The following is an 18,926-nucleotide window of genomic DNA, read 5'->3' as shown; positions in this document are numbered from 1 at the left end:
TTCTAGGGGATCTATTGTCATGGGAACAATATCCCTTTAATGAAATTATACTTTTGAGGGAAAGGCTAAAGGAGGGAAAGGCTAAAATTGTGGCTTTATATGAGTTTCTATTAATTTATTTTTTTGTCATATAGGAAATTAACTTTCATTGCATATTTTGTCTTTAGGACAATCTCGTTGAGCATTTTGTGTAATTTCAAAAATTTGTGTATTGATCAACAATTATTAGAGTTCTGGTTGAAGAAGAAAACAAATAGTTACAAACCAAGGAGTTGAAAAACTTATAGATGGTGATGAACCAACAAATACTAAATATGTTAGTTTATTTGAAGCAAAATAATTGGATAACTATTTTTTTATTAGAGAATAAGTCCATAAGATGGAAAAATAACTTGATGTAAACATTAAATGATGGATTCAGCAATAATTTACAAGATTTCATAATCAACTGAATGATTCACTAACATTTTACAAGATTTTACAATTCATTGAAAGAACCACCAATATTTTACAACATTTTATATCTTAGTGAAATATTCAAAAAAAATGATATATGCTAGATAATGACCATTGATTACTAGTAGAAAGGAAAACAAGAAATCACATGAAGATAAGGAACATAGGAATAGAAGAGAAATGATGTAACACAGAACCAACAAAGTGTCACTTTATATTTAATTGTCAAAACCAATTTATCCTATCTAACTTAAATTGTTGACTCGACTAGAGAGTTGATAAACTTTATAGTATCAATTCTTAATTTTTTTGGGATATCAACTAAGTTGACTAGCCCCTCCAACATCTACCCTACCCTTAATTCCTTACTTGTGATAATGAAGGGAAGGTTTGGAGTCTTATAAAATTTGTACAAAATTTCATACACCATAAATTAAAAAAATGCAAATGCTTATAATGAAATAAAATTTCGTCCATAAGGGTGGTTTTCTAATTAGCACATCTAGTTTCATGGTCAATGAGACCTTCTTGAATTACATCTGCAATATTTAAAATCTAAATTCCTCTTCTTTTCCCTTCCCTAGGTGACCTATTGGAACATTCAACTTCAATTTCCGGATCGTGATGTTGTTGTTCAGAAGAGAGACCACATCCTAAAAGCTTTCCTGAAAGAAATTGAATCTATGTTGTTAGAAGGATGACCGAGATGATTGTGCTACTGCAGATGTTGGTGTTGAAGTCATATGGAATGTTGTTTGATAAGTAGTTGGTGCAAGAAATTAAAGATGTTGATCAAATATATATCATTTTCATAAAAATATACTTTCATGGGCATCAAATTATTCTAAATATTTCAAATATTAGACCTTTTCGGCTAGTGATATGTTTCCTAGCAATTGTTGATGAAGTAGTAATTGATGCTCTAATTGTTCCACTTTATTAACAATTCCCTGAAAATAATCAATAATATTGGTAGATTCTACTTTTACTCTCTTCCCTTATATAAACCATCGTCTCTCCTCCTGCTGTAGTTGGGATTAAGATTTTTCTCCTTTAAAAGCTATTTCTCAGGGGTAGAATTTTCTCAAGGTTGAGTTACTTGCTGGGACAACAATTCTCAAATTAGAAATTATTGAGTTTATAGCTGATTGCATGTGGATGATAAATATATTGGGAAAATATTAAAAATATTGGGCTTTTGTTTCTTCTAACTCTTCCTTTTCTTGGGAAAATTCTTGTTGAACCTTTTCAATTATAGTGGATATATTTTCATTCCCTTGAACTATCACATTATCTTGAAACTTATTTACATGAGAAATTATTTGCTTGCTCTGGTCGACAAATTGTTGTACAAAATATTATATTGCAATAAGCGGATATTCATTTCTGCTTGGACTATTTATATTAAGTTTTTCTATTTCCTGGTTCTAACATTCTAACTAAATACTCCTTTGTTATTGTTGTCTCCACTAAATATTGCTACTATCCAACACCCTCCTTTCAAATTTTTTTCTTTTCTAGGGCTTCAAATATTTGTTTATCTCAAGCATGCCTTAAGTGAGTTTTTTTACTAGGTGTTTCTTTTAGCCTTTCTTTATTTATGGAGCTCAAGTGTTGGGTGTAGTTGACTCTACTAGAGAAACCTGTTCATTAGCTGTAGGTGAGGTTGAGGTAACATATGTTTGTAAATTAATTTTCTCTAGCATTTCCTTTAATATATCTTATGAAATAGAATTCTTGTATGGGACTTCTTGAGCATCAGTCTGCTTGAGAATTCAATATGATTTCTAGCACATGTTTTGTTTTTTTTTTTTTTTTGCATTCACTCAACTCTCATTAGTTCTATGTCTGTTTCAAACTTCCATTTATAACATTTTAAAGAGAGTTTTGTAACTTTTATTTAAGTGTATATTAAAAACATTTACTAAAGTGTTACAAACCCTAAATCGTAAACGATAAAGCCTAATAATTTTTTAACATTTTAGAAACTATTCCTAACTTTTATTTAAGTGGTTATTAAGAGAGTTTACTAAAATGTTATAAAACCTAAATCGTAAACCCTAAACCTGAAACCCAAATCCCTAACCCATAAATCCTAACAGTTTTATGAGTAGAACAGATTTCCATTTCCTAATAAAAATAGCCAAGTAGAACAGATTTCCATTTCCTAATAAATATTTTAAAATAGAATACAAAAATAAACAATGGATTCTCTAAAAAGTGAAGAATCATAGGTCATGCCAGAAAGTGAACTGGAAATTAATTTTTTTCATTAAACCATTAGATATATAAAAAGGTAATAATAGTTACACAAAAGATGTGGAATACCCAAATAATAAACAAATCCATATGTGATTCCTAATATCCTATGTTTCTGAAGTAAACATAAAAAAATAACATAAGGCTTGGATAGTAGCAAGATTTAGTGGAGACAACAATAACAAAGGAGTATTTAGTTAGAATGTTAGAACCAAGAAATAGAAAAATTTAATATAAATAATCCAAGAAGAATTGAATATTCGCTTATTGCAATATAATATTTTGTACAACAATTGGTCGACCAGAGTGATCAAATAATTTCTCATGTAAATAAATTTCAAGATAATGTGATAGTTCAAGGGAATGAAAATATATCCACTATAATTGAAAAGGCTCAACAAGAATTTTCCCAAGAAAAGGAAGAGTTAGAAGAAACAAAAGCCCAATATTTTTAATATTTTCCCAATATATTTAACATCCACATGCAATCAACTATAAACTCAATAATTTCTAATTTGAGAATTGTTGTCCCAACAAGTAACTCAACCTCGAGAAAATTCTACCCCAGAGATTTAGCTTTTAATGGAGAAAAATCTTAATCCCAACTACAGGACAAGGAGAGACGATGGTTTATAGAAGAGAAGAGAGTAAAAGTAGAATCTGCCAATATTATTGATTATTTTCATGGAATTGTTAATAAAGTGGAACAATTAGAGAATCAATTACTACTTCATCAACAATTTTTAGGAAACATATCACTAGCCGACAAGGTACAATATTTGAAATATTTAGAATAATTTGATGCCCATGAAAGTATATTTTTATGAAAATGGTATATATTTGATCAACATCTTCAAGTTCTTGCACCAACTACTTATCAAACAACATTCCATATAACTTCAACACCAACATCTACAATAGCACAATCATCTGGTTATCTTTCTAACAACATAAATTCAATTTCGTTCAGGAAAGCTTTTAGGATGTGGTCTCTCTTCTGAACAACAACATCACAATCAGGAAATTGAAGTTGAATGTTCCAATAGTTCACCTAGGGAAGGGAAAAGAAGGAGAATTCAGATTTTAAATATTGCAAATGTAATTCAAGAAGGTCTCATTGAGTATGAAACTAGATGTGCTAATTAGCAAACCACCCTTATCGACAAAATTTTATTTCATTATAAGCATTTGCATTTTTTTAATTTATGGTGTATGAAATTTTGTACAAATTTTATAAGACTCCAAATATTCCCTTCCTTATCATAAACAAGGAATTAAGGGTAGGGTAGATGTTGGAGGGGCTAGTTAACTTAGTTGACCATCCCAAACAATTCAAGAATTGATACTATAAAGTCGATCAACTCTCCAGTCGATCCAATAGCTTAAGTTAGAGAGGATAAATTGGTTTTGACAATTAAATATAAAGCGACACTTTGTTGGTTCTGTGCTACATCATTTCTCTTCTGTTCCTATGTTCCTTATCTTCATGTGATTTCTTGTTTTCCAGTCTACTAGTAACCAATGGTCATTATCTAGTATATATCATTTTTTTGGAATATTTCACTAAAATATAAAATGTTGTAAAATATTGGTGGTTCTTTCAATGAATTGTAAAATATTGTAAAATATTAGTGAATCATTCAGTTGATTATAAAATCTTGTAAATTATTGGTGAATCCATCATTTAATATTTACACCAAGTTATTTTTCCTTCTTATGGATTTATTCTCTAATAGAAAATTAGTTATCCAATTATTTTGCTTCAAATAAACTAACATATTTAGGATTTGGTGGTTCATCACCATCTATAAGTTTTTCAACTCCTTTGTGTGTAACTATTTGTTTTCTTCTTCAACCAAAACTCTAATAATTGTTGATCAATACACAATTTTTTGAAATTACACAAAATGCTCAACGAGATTGTCCTAAAGACAAAATATTCAATGAAAGTTAATTTCCTATATGACAAAATAATAAATTAATAGAAACTCATATAAAGCCACAATTTTAGCCTTCCCCTCAAAAGTATAATTTCATTAAAGGGATATTTTTCCCATGACAATAGATCCCCTACAATGAACACATAGGAAGCTATAAAATAGGTGTTTTTTCCATAAAAATATCCAAGTAGAACATATTTCCATTTCCTAATAGATATTTTAAAATAAAATACAATATAAATATTGGATTCTCTAAAAAGTGAAGAATCTTAGGTCATGCCAGAAAGTGAACTGGAAATTAAATTTTTTCCTTAAACCATTAGATATATAAAAAAAGTAATAATAATTACACAAAAGATGTTAAATACCCAAATAATAAACAAATCCATATGTGATTTCTAATATCCCATGTTTCTCAAGTAAACATAAAAAAAGAACATAAGGCTTCTTATTCAAGAAACAACGTTAACTTTAACCAAACACTTTTTAAATCAATGATAATTAGATGAAACCAATCATTACCAAACAAATGGTTCATTGAAAAATAAAACGAGAACTATAAATGTTTAAGGGACTAAGAAAATTTAAGAAACAAATAAACACAAAATTTTATTCTTGAAAAACGCTTCAAATTGTTGAACACGATATTAGATCTAAACGTTAAAGAAATTACATGTACTACAATGACTATATTTGTGCATAGAAGAAATATTCCTAAATGTATTAATTATCATTTAATAGTAGGATATTATGTATGTGAAGAGATATCTTCTATATTCATGAGATTGTAGTTTTCATTTCCATCAGTGGAGAAGAGAGTGAAAATCTAATATTGGAATTCAAGAACAATAATTTTAGAACACAAGAAAGGCTTTCATTAGAATATCTCGTACGGAAGGTCATTGTCCAAGTTTATTTCACCTTCATGGATTATTTTCATCACAAGGAGAACTAAGGAATTTTTCATTGTACATATATAATAAAAATATGATCATTTTTAGTAGAATAGTTGCAATAAGAGGTGATGTAGGTGTTATCTATCCTAAACAATGTGTATTTTTGAACAATTATCTCCTTGTTAATGAAAATTATTGCCTTTCTAATTGAGTGTATATCTATTTTATTATATTTCTGTATATTTTATTGTTTTCCTAAAATATATTTATTAATTTGTCAATAACCATCAAAAAAATATATTTTTATATTGTAATACTATTCTCTTCCAAATCATGTGGAAGGTGTCTTCCATATCTCACCTTCATTCAATATTCTCTTCCAAATCATGTGGAAGGTGTCTCGCATGTCTCACCTTCATTCAAAAGGGGGCTTTCATTATTAATGAGGTTAGTGAAACATTAATATGTATATAATTGTTTCATTATATTTTTATTTGTATCCTTTAAATTCTAATTCTAAAGAAATAAATGGGAATGCATTCAATATTTGCATAATATCAGTGAAAGTCATTAAGACAAACTAGAAAAGCCACATAAATTAAATGAATCGAAGTGCAAATACACTTCAATCGATGATAACCATCAAAATGGTTACTCCTTTATTCCTATCACATTCCATAGATTTAAAAAAACATAGAGATTAACTAAATTATAACTCTATTACAACTTATATTGTGATTATTTATAAAAATATTTTCTGCACGCATATTTCAACAACAAAAACAAAAAATCTTAGTGGAAAAGTTTAGCAATTAAATATGTCAATATGACTATGAATGTTCCAATAGATTCCATGGGGTTTAATTATATGCCATCAACTCAATAATTAAATTTTAACTATGGAAGATATATTCTTCCGATTAGCATAATTATAGGCATATCTACTTTGGAATTTATTTTCAATTTAAGTTAAAATAAAATATTAACATTAAATTAACAAACAAGGGAAGCCATATAAATTAAATGGATCGAACTGCAAATAAAATCCAATCCATGATAATCATGAAAAAAGTACCCCATTATACCTATCACATTTCCTAGATTAAAAGAAACATATTAATTAACTAAATTATAAATTTATTACAAGTTATATTGTGTTTATTTATAATAATATTTGTTTACATGCATATTTCAAAAAAAATAATCTTAGTGGAAAATTTTAGCGGTGAAATTTAGCCCTTGGATTAAATTAAATGGTTTCAAATTTTGACTAGAATACTTTCTTGTATCATAGTGAATTATTAATATTAGGCCCAAAATTATTTTATAACAAAATTAGGTATGGAGGTTAGCACTGCCTTACTTTAAGGGATACCTGGAAAAAATAAAATAGCTCCTGAAATTAGGAGCTACTAATTTCCATTTACCCCAATTTTCAAGGAAAAGCATTTATGGTAGCCATTTCTCCATTCTCATTTGGTTTAAAATGGGCTAATTATTTCAGTCACCCTTATATCATGGTATTCATATTAATTTACAAAGAAAAACCCACATCTAAGTATTTAATAATCTTCTTTCCATTTTTAATGTTTTCATACTAGTCTTGTGTATTTGCTTTAAATTCCAATACCTGGAGAATTCTCTTCTTTCACTCTTGAAATTTTTTGTTTAATTTTTGGGACCAATAATAATTTTTTGTTTGGAAAATCCACAAATTTGGTCTTGGGATTTAAAAATTACACTTGCTTTATTACAATTTTTGTATCTAATGGTTGGAGAAAAATATCGTTTAGTTTTTAATTTGTAGCAGCCATGTGGGTGGGGTTGTCTTTAAGTTCATTGAATCAACCTCCAATATTTTCCTTTTTTTCTTGAAGTATAACCTTTTCTACAACACCTTTCTCTTGTGTATTACTCTTGGAATTCATCTATAGTCTTCATTAATTGGTATAAAATTTTAGGGGGGATTTTTTTTCAGAAAGTTGAAATTTGAGGGTTCAAAACTTTGGTGGTTAAAATTTTATTGAAATAGAGACTATGTATGATTATCCAAAACATTAAGTTAAATTTTTTATATTTTATACCATTAGGTCCCCATAAAATAAAGAGAAAATTCATAGAAATAAGAATTCCCATCCCTATATAATGACCAAACACTCCATTAACCTTGACATTTAGAGTCCATAATTTTTGTAACTGATTTGCCTTAATTTCTCAAACATGGTTGTTATTTAAACTAATTTGCTTGCACCTCATAAAAGTAGGTTTTTATGGAGAGAGAGAGAGAGAGAGAGAGAGAGTAAAATTATTATTCATCAATGGTACATCATAGAATCCTTTGTCCATTGATGGTCCATGATCATAATGGAAAAGCATTCCATGGAATCCATTGCTCTGAGTTAGTGACTAAAAAAATTAGTAATGTGCATGCATCATGGTGTTTATAAAGAGGATAATTGAAAGGCATATAGACAATAACATATAAAACTTATTTCTACTCTATTTTATCATGTTAAAGTAGGTATGGATAGAATATTCAATTAGAAATTATTTCTAAGGTTAGAAAAGATTGGAAACACACAAAATGAATATCTTTGAAAAAATGGTAATAGAGGTTTTCTTTTCTTTTTTTCTCACAATGATAGTCTAAGTGATAGAAAAAATGGTTTTTTTCTCATAATCCTTTCTAGCTAATTTGAATCAATGAAAGGTCACAATATTTTATGGTTTAGGTTTTAGAGATTAGGATTTAGGTTTTAGGGTTTAAGGTTTAGGGTTTATGGTTTATGGCTTAGGGTTTATAACACCTTAGTAAATTATTTTGATAAGAGTTTAGGTAAAAGTTACAAAAGTATTTTTAGAATGCTATAAAATTCTTAGGGTTTGTGGTTGATAAGATGTTACTAAATTCTTATAATAAACACTAAAATAAAAGTTAAAAAAAAACACTTTTAAAAATGTTATAAATTGCTTAGGGTTTAGGGTTAAGAGTCTAGGGTTTTTAAGACTCTAGTAAATCCTCTTAATAAACACTTAAATCAAAGTTATAATTTTTTTTAAGATGTTATAAATTTCTTAGAGTTTAGGGTTTATGGTTTTGGGTTTGGTGTTTAGATTTTAGGGTTTAGGCTTTATAACACTTTAGTAAATGATTTTAATAAACACTTCAATAAAAGTTACAATATGTTTTTTAAAATTTTATAACATTACTAGGGTTTATCATTTAGGGTTTAGGGTTTAGGGTTTAGGTTTTAGAGTTTAGGGTTTAGGGTTTCACGTTTAGAGTTTAGAGTTTAGGGTTTAGGGTTTGTGCTTTACATTTTATGGTTGAGGGTTTCTAACACTTTAGTAAATTCCTTTAATAAAGAATTAAATAAAAATTAAAAAACACTTTTTAAAATGTTATGAAATGCTTAAGGTTTAGGGTTTGGGGTTTAGAGGCTAGGGTGTAGGTTTTATAAGACTTTATTAAATTATTTTAATAAAAACTTCAAAAAATGTTACAAAAAGCTTGTTAAAATGTCAATGAATGCTTAGGGTTAAGGTTTAGGGTTTCCAATGTTTTAAAATGCTTAAGGTTTAGGGTTTAGGGTTCATAAGGGTTCACAATACTTTAGTAAATTATTTTTATAAACGCTTAAAAAAAGTTACAAAATGCTTTTTAAAATGTTATAAAATGCTTAGTGTTTAGGGTTTATGGTTTATGGTTTAGGTCTCATAACACCTCCATAAATTATTTTAATAAACACTTAAAAAAAGGTTAAAAACACATTTTAAAATGTTATAAAATGATTAGGGTTTAGGGTTTTAAATGCTATAAAATGATTAGGGTTTATAGTTTAGAGTTTAGGGTTTATAAAACTTTAGTAATCCATTCAATATGCACTTCGAAAAAACTTACAAAACAATTGCTAAAAAGTTACAATCTGCTTAGGCTTTAGGTTTGAGAGACACTTTAGTAAATTCTTTTAATAAACAATTTAAAAAGTTACAAAACTATTGTTAAATTTTATAAAAATTCTTAGGGTGTATGTTTTAGGGTTTATGGTTTATAACACTTTAGTAAATGCTTTTATTAAACACTTAAAAGATGTTACAAAACACCTATTAAAATGTTATAAAATGTTTAGGATTTAGGGTTTTAAAATGTTACGAAACACTTGCTAAATTGTAATAAAATTCTTAAGATTTAGAGTTTGTAACAATTTAGTAATTTCTTTAAATAAAAACTTAAAAAAAAGTTACAAACACATTTAAAATGTTATAAAATACTTAGGGTTTAGGGTTGGAAATTTAAAATGTTATAGAGTGCTTTTGGTTTAGGGTTTAGGTTGGGGGTGTGGGTCTTAGGGTTTAGGTTTTATGGTTTATAATGATTTAATAAATTCTTTTAATAAACACTTATAAAAAAGTTTAAAAAATGATTTTTAGTGTTGAGGGTTTTTTTAGGGTTTAGGGTTTTTTAGGGTTTAGGGTTTGTGGTTTGGGGTTTAAGGTTAAGGATTTAGGGATTATGGGTCTAGGGTTTATAAAACTTTAGTAAATGGTTTTAGTAAAAACATAAATAAAAGTTACAAACACTTTTTAAAATGTTATAAAATTGTTAGGTTTTAGGGGTTTAGGGTTTAGGGTTTATTATGGTTTATGGTTTTTTTAGGGTTTAGGGTTTTTTAGGGTTTTGGGTTTGGGGTTTAAGGTTAAGGGTTTAGGGATTACGATTTTAGGGTTTATATCACTTTTGTAAATGGTTTAGTAAACACTTAAATAAAAGTTACAAAACACTTTTTAAAATGTTATAAAATCCTTAGGTTTTAGTGTTTGGGGCTTAGGGCTTAGGCTTTGGGTTTTCGAGTTTAGGGTTTGGAGTTTATAAGACCTTAGTAAATTGTTTTAAGCTTTAGGCTTTAGGGCTTAGGGTCTATAAAACCTTAGTAAATGATTTTAGGGTTTATCCCTTAGGCTTTAAGAATTAGGAAATAGGGTTTGGGCTTTGGGGTTTAGGGTTTAGGTTTTATAACACTTTAGTAAATTCTTTTTATAAACACTTAAATAAAATTTATAGAAAACTTTCTAAAATGTTATAAAATTCTTAGTGTTTAGGGTTTACCATTTGGGGTTTACAGTTTGCGATTTATGGTTTCAGGTTTAGGGTTTAGATTTTAGGGTTTATGGTTTTGGATTTATAAAAACAAAGGTCGGGGTATCTCATGTACGACAATTTTCTCCCTCCTACACTCACATACCCACGTGTGGCCTTCCCTTATTATAGATACTGATAAAATTCTTAGGGTTTATGGTTTAGGGATTAGGGTTTGGGGTTTAGGGTTTAGGATTTAGGGTTTATAACATTTTAGTAAATTATTTTAATAAGCACTTAAATAAAAGTTACAAATGGTTTTTAAAATGTTATAAAATTATTAGGCTTTAGCGTTTAGGGTTTAGGGTTTATAACACTTTAGTAAATTTTTTTAATATAGACTTAAATAAAAGTTACAAAACACTCTTTAAAATGTTATAAATTAATTAGGGTTTGGGTTTTAGGGTTTACATTTTAGGAATGGGGTTTAAAGCTTCTACCACTTTAGTAAATTCTTTTAATAAACACGTAAAAAAAGTTACAAAACACTTTTTAAAATGTTATGAAATGCTTAGGGTTTAGGTTTTAGGGTATAAGGTCTAGGGTTTAGGGTTTGGGGTTTAGGGTTTATGGTGGTTTAGCATTTAGGGTTTATGGTTTATTAGAATTAAGTAAATGGTTTTAATCAAGGCTTAAATAAAAGTTACATAATTCTTTTTAAAATGATATATAATGCTAGGGTTTAGTGTTTACGGTTTGGCCTTTGGGATTTAGAGTTTAGGGTTTATAAGACCTTGGTAAATGCTTTTAATAAAGACTTAAATAAAAGTTCCAAAATGATTTTTAAACTGTTATAAAATGCTTAGGGTTTATGGTTTTGGGTTTTGATTTTGGGTTTTAGGTTTAGGGTTTAGGGTTAGGGTTTAAGGTTTATAACACTTTAGTAAATGCTTCTAATAAACACTTAAATAAAAGTTACAAAACAATTTTTAAAATGTTATAAAATTCTTAGGATTTAGGGTCTAGGCTTTGGGCTTTAGGGTTTAGGGTTTATAGCACTTGAGTAAATGCTTTTAATAAACACTTGAATAAAAGTTACAGACTGCTTTTTCAAATGTTATAAAATGCTTAATGTTTATGGTTTAGAGTTAAGGGTTTGAGGTTTATTGTTTGGGGTTTAGGGTTTAGGGTTTTGAATTTAGGGTTTATAACACTTTCGTAAAAGCTTTTAATAAACACTTAAATAAAATTTACAAAATGCTTTTTAAAATGTTATAAAATGTGTAGCATTTATGGTTTAGGGTTTTGGGTTTGGGTTTTAGGGTTTAGGGTGTAGGGTTTAGGGTTTGGGGTTTAGGGTTTAGGGTTTATGATACAATATTTAACATTTATAAAATGCTTAAGGTTTAGTGTTGAGGGTTTTATGGTTTAGGGTTTAGGGTTTAAGGTTTAGGTTTTAAGGTTTATAACACTTTAGTAAATTCTTTTAATAAACACTTAAATAAAAGTTACAAAACACTTTTTAAAATGTTATAAAATGACTAGGGTATAGGGTTTAGGCTATAGGGTTTATGGGTTCAGGGTTTAGGGTTTAGGGTTTATAACACTTTAGTAACTTCTTTTAATAAACACTTAAATAAAAGTTACAAAACCATTTTTAAAATGTTATAAAATGTTTAGGGTTTAGGGTTCAGGTTTTAGAGTTTATGGTTAAGGGTTTTAAGTTTAGGGTTTAGGGTTTACAGTTTAGGGTTTAGGGTTAGGGGTTTATGGTTCAAGGTTTTAGCGTTTAGGGTTTATAGCACTTTAGTAAAAAAATTTATTAAACACTTAAATAAAAATTACAAAACATTTTTAAAATTGTTATAAAATGCTTAGGGTTTAGGGTTTAGGATTTAGGGTTTGGAGTTTAGGGTCTAGGGTTTAGGCTTAAGCATTTGTAGTTTAGGCTTTAAGGATTAGGGTTTATCTTTTAGGGTTGATAACACTTTATAAAATTCTTAGGGTTTAAGTTTCAAGATTTTCGGTTTAGGGTTTAGGGTTTGGGGTTTAGGATTCATGGTTTCATGTTTATAACACCTTAGTAATTGTTTTAATAAACACTTAGATAAAAGTTACAAAAAAATTTTTAAAATGTTATAAAATTCTTAGGGTTTAGTGTTTAGGATTTGGGGTTTACGGTTTATGGTTTAGGGTTTGGGGTTTAGGGTTAAGGGTTTAGTGTTTAGGGTTAAGGTTTTAGGGATGAACCACCCCACCTTAAGGGGGTATCCGCTGTTACATATTACACATAATGCATTCATCTCGTGGAGCCTCGAGGAGTTATGAAGAAAAATAAATAAAAGTAAAAAGGTTTATGAAGAAGGGTTGAAAGACAAAGGTTGGGGTATCTCATGTATGGCAATTTTCTCCCTCCTACACTCACATACCCAGGTGTGCTCTTCCCTTATTATAGATACTGATAAAATTCTTATGGTATATGGTTTAGGGATTACGGTTTGGGGTTTAGGGTTTAGGATTTAGGATTTATAACATTTTAGTAAATTATTTTAATAAGCACTTAAATAAAAGTTACAAATAGTTTTTAAAATGTTATAAAATTCTAAGGCTTTAGCATTTAGGGTTCAGGGTTTATAACACTATAGTAAATATTTTTAATATACACTTAAATAAAAGTTAAAAAACACTCTTTAAAATGTTATAAATTAATTAGGGTTTTGGTTTTAGGGATTGGGGTTTAAAGTTTATAACACTTTAGTAAATTCATTTAATAAACACATAAAAATGTTACAAAACTCCTTTTAAAATGTTATGAAATTCTTAGGGTTTAGGCTTTAGGTATAATGTATAGGGTTTAGGGTTTAGGATTTAGGGATTATAACACTTTAGTAAATTGTTTTAATAAACACTTAAATAAAAGTTACAAAACACTTTTTGAAATGTTATAAAAGGCTTAGGGGTTAGCGTTTAGGGTTTAGGTTTTTTGGTTTAGGGTTTAGTTTTTATGGTTTTGGTGTTTATAACACCTTAGTAAATTAATTTGACCAAAACTTAAGTAAAAGTTACAAAAATCTTTTTAGAATGCTATAAAATGCCTAAGGTTTAGGTTTGATAAGACTTTAGTAAATTCTTATAATAAACACTTAAATAAAAGTTAAAGAACACTTTTTAAAATGTTATAAATTTCTTAGGGTTTAGGGTTAAGAGTCTAGGGTTCATAAGACTTTAGTAAATCCTCTTAATAAACACTTAAATAAAAGACAAAAAGTAATTTAAGATGTTATAAAATGCTTAGGGTTTATGCTTTGGGATTTGGTGTTTAGAGTTTAGGGTTTAGGGTTTATAACACTTTAGTAAATGATTTTAATAAACACTTAAATAGAAGTTACAATATGTTTTTTAAAATGTTATGAAATTATTAGGGTTTAGCATTTAGGGTTTAGGGTTTAGAGTTTAGGGTTTAGGGTTTAGGGTTTTAGGTTTAGAGTTTAGGGTTTAGGGTTTAGGGTTTGTGGTTTACAATTTAGGGTTGAGGGTTTATAACACTTTAGTAAATTCTTTTAATAAACACTTAAATAAAAATTACAAAACGCTTTTTAAAATGTTATAAAATGCTTAGGGTTTAGGGTTTAATGTTCACAGTTTGGGGTTTAGGGTTTAAGGTTTAGGGTTTAGGGTTTAGCGTTTTTGATTTAGGGTTTAGGGTTTGGGGTTTAGAAGTTAGAGTTTAGGGTTTATGATTTAAGGTATAGGGTTTAGGGTTTAGGGTTTAAGGTTTGGGATTTGGGTTTAGGTTTACGGTTTAGTGTTTAGGTTCTACAAAATTTTAGTAAATGCTTTTCATAAACACTTAGATAAATGTTACAAGACAAATTTTAAAATGTTATAAAATGGTTAGGGTCTAAGGTTTAGGGTTTAGGGTTTGGGGTTTTGGGTATAGGGTTTAGGGTTCACATTGTGGGGTTTAGGGTTTACGCTTTTGTATTTAGGGTTTATGGTTTCTTTTTTAAGGTTTAAGGCTTATAACACTTTAGTAAATTGAATTAATAAACACTTAAATAAAAGTTATAAAATTCTTCTTAAACTGTTATAAAGTTCTTAGGGATTATGCTTTAGGGTTTAGGGATTAGGGTTTAGGGTTTGGGGATTAAGTTTTTGGGTTTAGATTTTAGGGTGTATGGTTTAAGGCTTATAACAATTTAGTAAATTCTTTTATTAAACACCTAAATAAAAGTTAGAAAATGATTTTAAAAATGTTATGAAGTGCCTACGGTTTAGGGTTTAGTTTATAGGGTTTAGGGTTTAGGGTTTATTATTTAGGGTTTACAGTTTAGGGTTTTGGGTTTAGGGTTTAGGGTTTAGTGTTTATAAAACTTTATTAAGAGATTTTAATAAACACTTAAAAAAGGTTACAAAACACTTTTTAAAATGTTATTAAATGATTAGGGTTTAGGGATTAGGTTTTATAGCACCTTAGTAAATTCTTTTTATAAACACTTAAATAAAAGTTACAAAATTATTTTCTTAGGTTTTAGGGTTTAGGGTTTGGGGTTTGGATTTTAGGGTTTAGTGTTAGGGTTTAGGGTCTAGGGTTTATAACACTTTAGTAAATTATTTTAATAAACACTTAAATAAAAGTTACAAAACACTTGTTAAAATGTTATAAAATTCTTAGGGTTTAGGGTTTGGGGTTTAGACTTTAGGCTTATGTTTTATAGCACCTTAGTAAATTATTTTTATAAACGATTAAATAAAAGTTACAAAATTATTTTCTTAGTTTTTATGGTTTAGGATTTGGAGTTTGGATTTTAGGGTTTAGTGTTAGGGTGTAAGGTGTAGGGTTTATAATAGTTTAGTAAGTTATTTTAATAAACACTTAAAAAAAAGTTGCAAAATTCTTGTTAAAATGTTATAAAATGCTTAGGGTTTAGGGTTATAACCTTTTATTAAATTATTTTAATAAACACTTAAAAAAGGTTGCAAAAATCTATTTTAAATCATTAGAAAATTCTTAGAGTTTAGGTATGGGGTTTATTATTTATGGTTTTGGATTTATAAAACTTTGATAAATTCTTTTAATAAGAAAATTAAAAAAAAGTTACAAAATGCTTGATAAAATGTTATAAAATGCTTAGGCTTTAGGGTTTAGGACATAAAAATTCTATAAAATGCTCATGGTTTAGGGTTTAGGGCTTCATGTTTATAAAACTTTAGTAAATGCTTTTAATAAACACTTAAAAACAAGAAAGAGAACACTTTTTAAAATGTTATAAAATACTTAGTGTTTAGAGTTTAGGCTTTAGGCTTTAGGGTTTTGGGTTTTGGGTTTAAAATGTTATAAAATGCTTAGAGGTTAGGGTTTAAAATGTTTTAAAATGCTTAGGGTTTAGAGTTTAGGGTATAGGGTTTATAATACTTTAGTAAATCCTTTTAACAAACACTATGAAAAAAGTTACAAAACTTTTGTCAAAATTTTATAAAATTCTTAGGGTGTAGGTTTTAGGGTTTATGGTTTATAAAACTTTAGTAAATGATTTTAATAAACACTTAAAGAAAGTTACGAAAATTTTATTAAATTGTTATAAAATGTTTAGGGTTTAGGGTTTTAAAAAGTTACAAAATGTTTGCCAAATTGTAATAAAATGCTTAGTGTCTATGGTTTATAAAAATTTTGTAAATTCTTTAAATAAACACTTAAAAAAAGTTACAAACGCTTGTTAAAATGTTAGAAAATACTTAGGGTTTATGGTTTGGGTTTTAAAATGTTATAAAATGCTTATGGTTAGGGTTTAGAATTTAGGTTTGGGGTGTGGGTATTAGGGTTTATGGTTTATAATTATTTAATAAATTCTTTTAATAAACTATTGTGAAACCAGCTCAAGAAAAGATAGAAAAGATGGATCAACGCCTTAGAATTCAGCCTCTTCGAGGGGGAAACCTCCTTTACATTACATAAATGAAAAATTCTTCGATGATTCAAATGAAAAAACCTCCTTTCTATATATAGGAGTCTAAGGAGTCACAATATAACCCAGAAAACCTAACAATAATAATATAAAGCCACAAAAATAACAATAGAGGGATTCTATGGGGCACAATAATAAAAATATGGGGACAATAGGGGCATAACAATATTAATAAGGGATACAAATATAATAGTAATGGGGTAATCACTAGTATTATAGGGACCCAACGTGCCCGTCTCCTTCTAAAAAGTGTTGTCCTCAACGCTTGAGTAGTTTTGGATGCTTCTATATAAAATTCTCATCGTCCCATGTGGAATCTTCAGCAGATAAGTTCTTCCACTTGATAAGATAGTCCGAAATTGATTGATTTCATAACTTTCGAGTTATTTTTTCTGTGACTGCTTCTGGTTCCAATATAATTTTTCCTTCCTCATCAAGTTCTGGCAATATTGTTTGAACTGCGAGCTTGTCACCTATAACCTTATTTAAACATGAAACATGGAAAACTGGGTGCAATCGAGAAGCTATAGGAAGCTCCAATTTGTATGCCATAGTACCAATCTTTTGCAACACCTTGTATGGACCATAATACTTTGGTGATAATTTATTATCCTTCTTAGCTTGCTTGAGGGACATTTGCTTATATGGTTGTAGCCGTAGGAATACCCAATCACCTACATCAAAAATTCTTTCGCTGCGATGTTGGCTTGCATGTTGTTTCATTCTATTCTGTGCCAACACGAGGTTATCCTTTAAGATTTGGAGGACTTGTTGTTGATGTTCGATGTGATGTTCCACTACTTGAACCTTAGAATTTTCTCTTAAATATGATGTGATGGATGGTGGCTGATATCCATAAAGTGCCATAAATGGGGTCATTTTTGTTGCTGTATGGAAGGAAGTGTTATACCACCATTCAGCCAGAGGCAACCATTTGACCCATTGTGTCTGTTTATCAGATACAAAGCAACAAAGATATCCTTCCAAACATTTGTTTAATATCTCAGTTTTCCTATTAGATTGAGGATGATAAGATGAGCTATGAGCTAACTGAGTACCAAGACAAGAAAATAATTATGTCCAAAAATTTCTAGTGAAAATGGGATCTCTGTCACTTACAATAATCTTTGGGTTTCCATGTAGCTTTTGAATTGTTTCCATAAATGCAGTAGAAACTGTACTAGCTTTAAATGGATGTGATAATGCACAAAAGTGTGCATACTTGGTAAGTCTATAAACTACCATCATGATGACACTCTTTCTCTCAGACTTGGCTAAACCTGTGATAAAATCTATTGAAACCTCCTCCCAACATTGGCTTGGAATAGATAAAGGTTGTAATAGACCTGGTGTCTTAATTGTTTCAACTTTATTTTTTTGGCAAACCAAACATTCTGCCACAAACTTTTGAATACCTGATTTAAGGCCCTCCCAAAAAAATTCCTTCTTAACCCTATGGTAAGTTTTTAAAAATCTTGAGCTCCCTCCTAAGGGATAAGTGTGCAATTCCATAAGAATCTTTTGTTTTAGCTGGTAATTCTTACAGAGGTATAAGCAATCTTTGTACCATAACGAATCATTTTTCCAGCTAAATGTATCAGACGTATTTGAGTCTTGTTGTAACTTTCGAATAAGTGCCCACACTTCTTCGTCATTCTTCCGTTCCTCCCTTGCTTCGTTTATCCCATTTAGTTGGATAATAGAAATGGTGCACAACAATGCTTCCACATCCTCATCCTTTCTTGAGAGTGCCTCTTCCACCACATTTTGGTTCCCTTTTTTGTAGATGATTTCAAAGTCATAACCCAACATCTTTGTGACCCACTTTTGCTACTCTTCAAAGGATAATCCTTGTTCTCAAAAGTATTTAAGGCTATCATGATCTATTTTTACTTTGAAGTGTCTTCCCATTAGGTAGGGTCACCATTTCTTAAGTGCATTGGGTATTGCCAACATTTCCTTCTCATAAATAGCTTTGTATAAAAATTTCCCTTGATTAGACGAATTTCAAAAGAAATGGGTCTTTCATCTTGCATTAAAATAGCACCAATTCCATTTCTTGAAGCATCAGATTCCACATAAAGGTTTTTGTGAAGTCTAGTGTAGCTAAGACCGGTGCTTGGCACATTGCCTCTTTAAGATGTTCGAAGGCCTTTGTTGCTTCTGGAGTCCATGAAAATGCATCTTTCTTCAATAATGTTGTTAGAGGTGCTGCTATTCTCCCATAATTCTTAACAAACTTGCGATAATACCCTGTCAACCAGAGAAATCCTCGCAGATGCTTTATGGATGTGGGGATTTTCCATTCCTTAATGGCTTTAATTTTGCTAGG

Source organism: Pinus tabuliformis, chromosome X, assembly GCF_031772625.1.
Source record: "Pinus tabuliformis cultivar Carrire ecotype Pingquan chromosome X, CPIR1, whole genome shotgun sequence".
Classification (NCBI taxonomy): domain Eukaryota; kingdom Viridiplantae; phylum Streptophyta; class Pinopsida; order Pinales; family Pinaceae; genus Pinus; species Pinus tabuliformis.
This window is presented reverse-complemented; position numbering follows the sequence as displayed.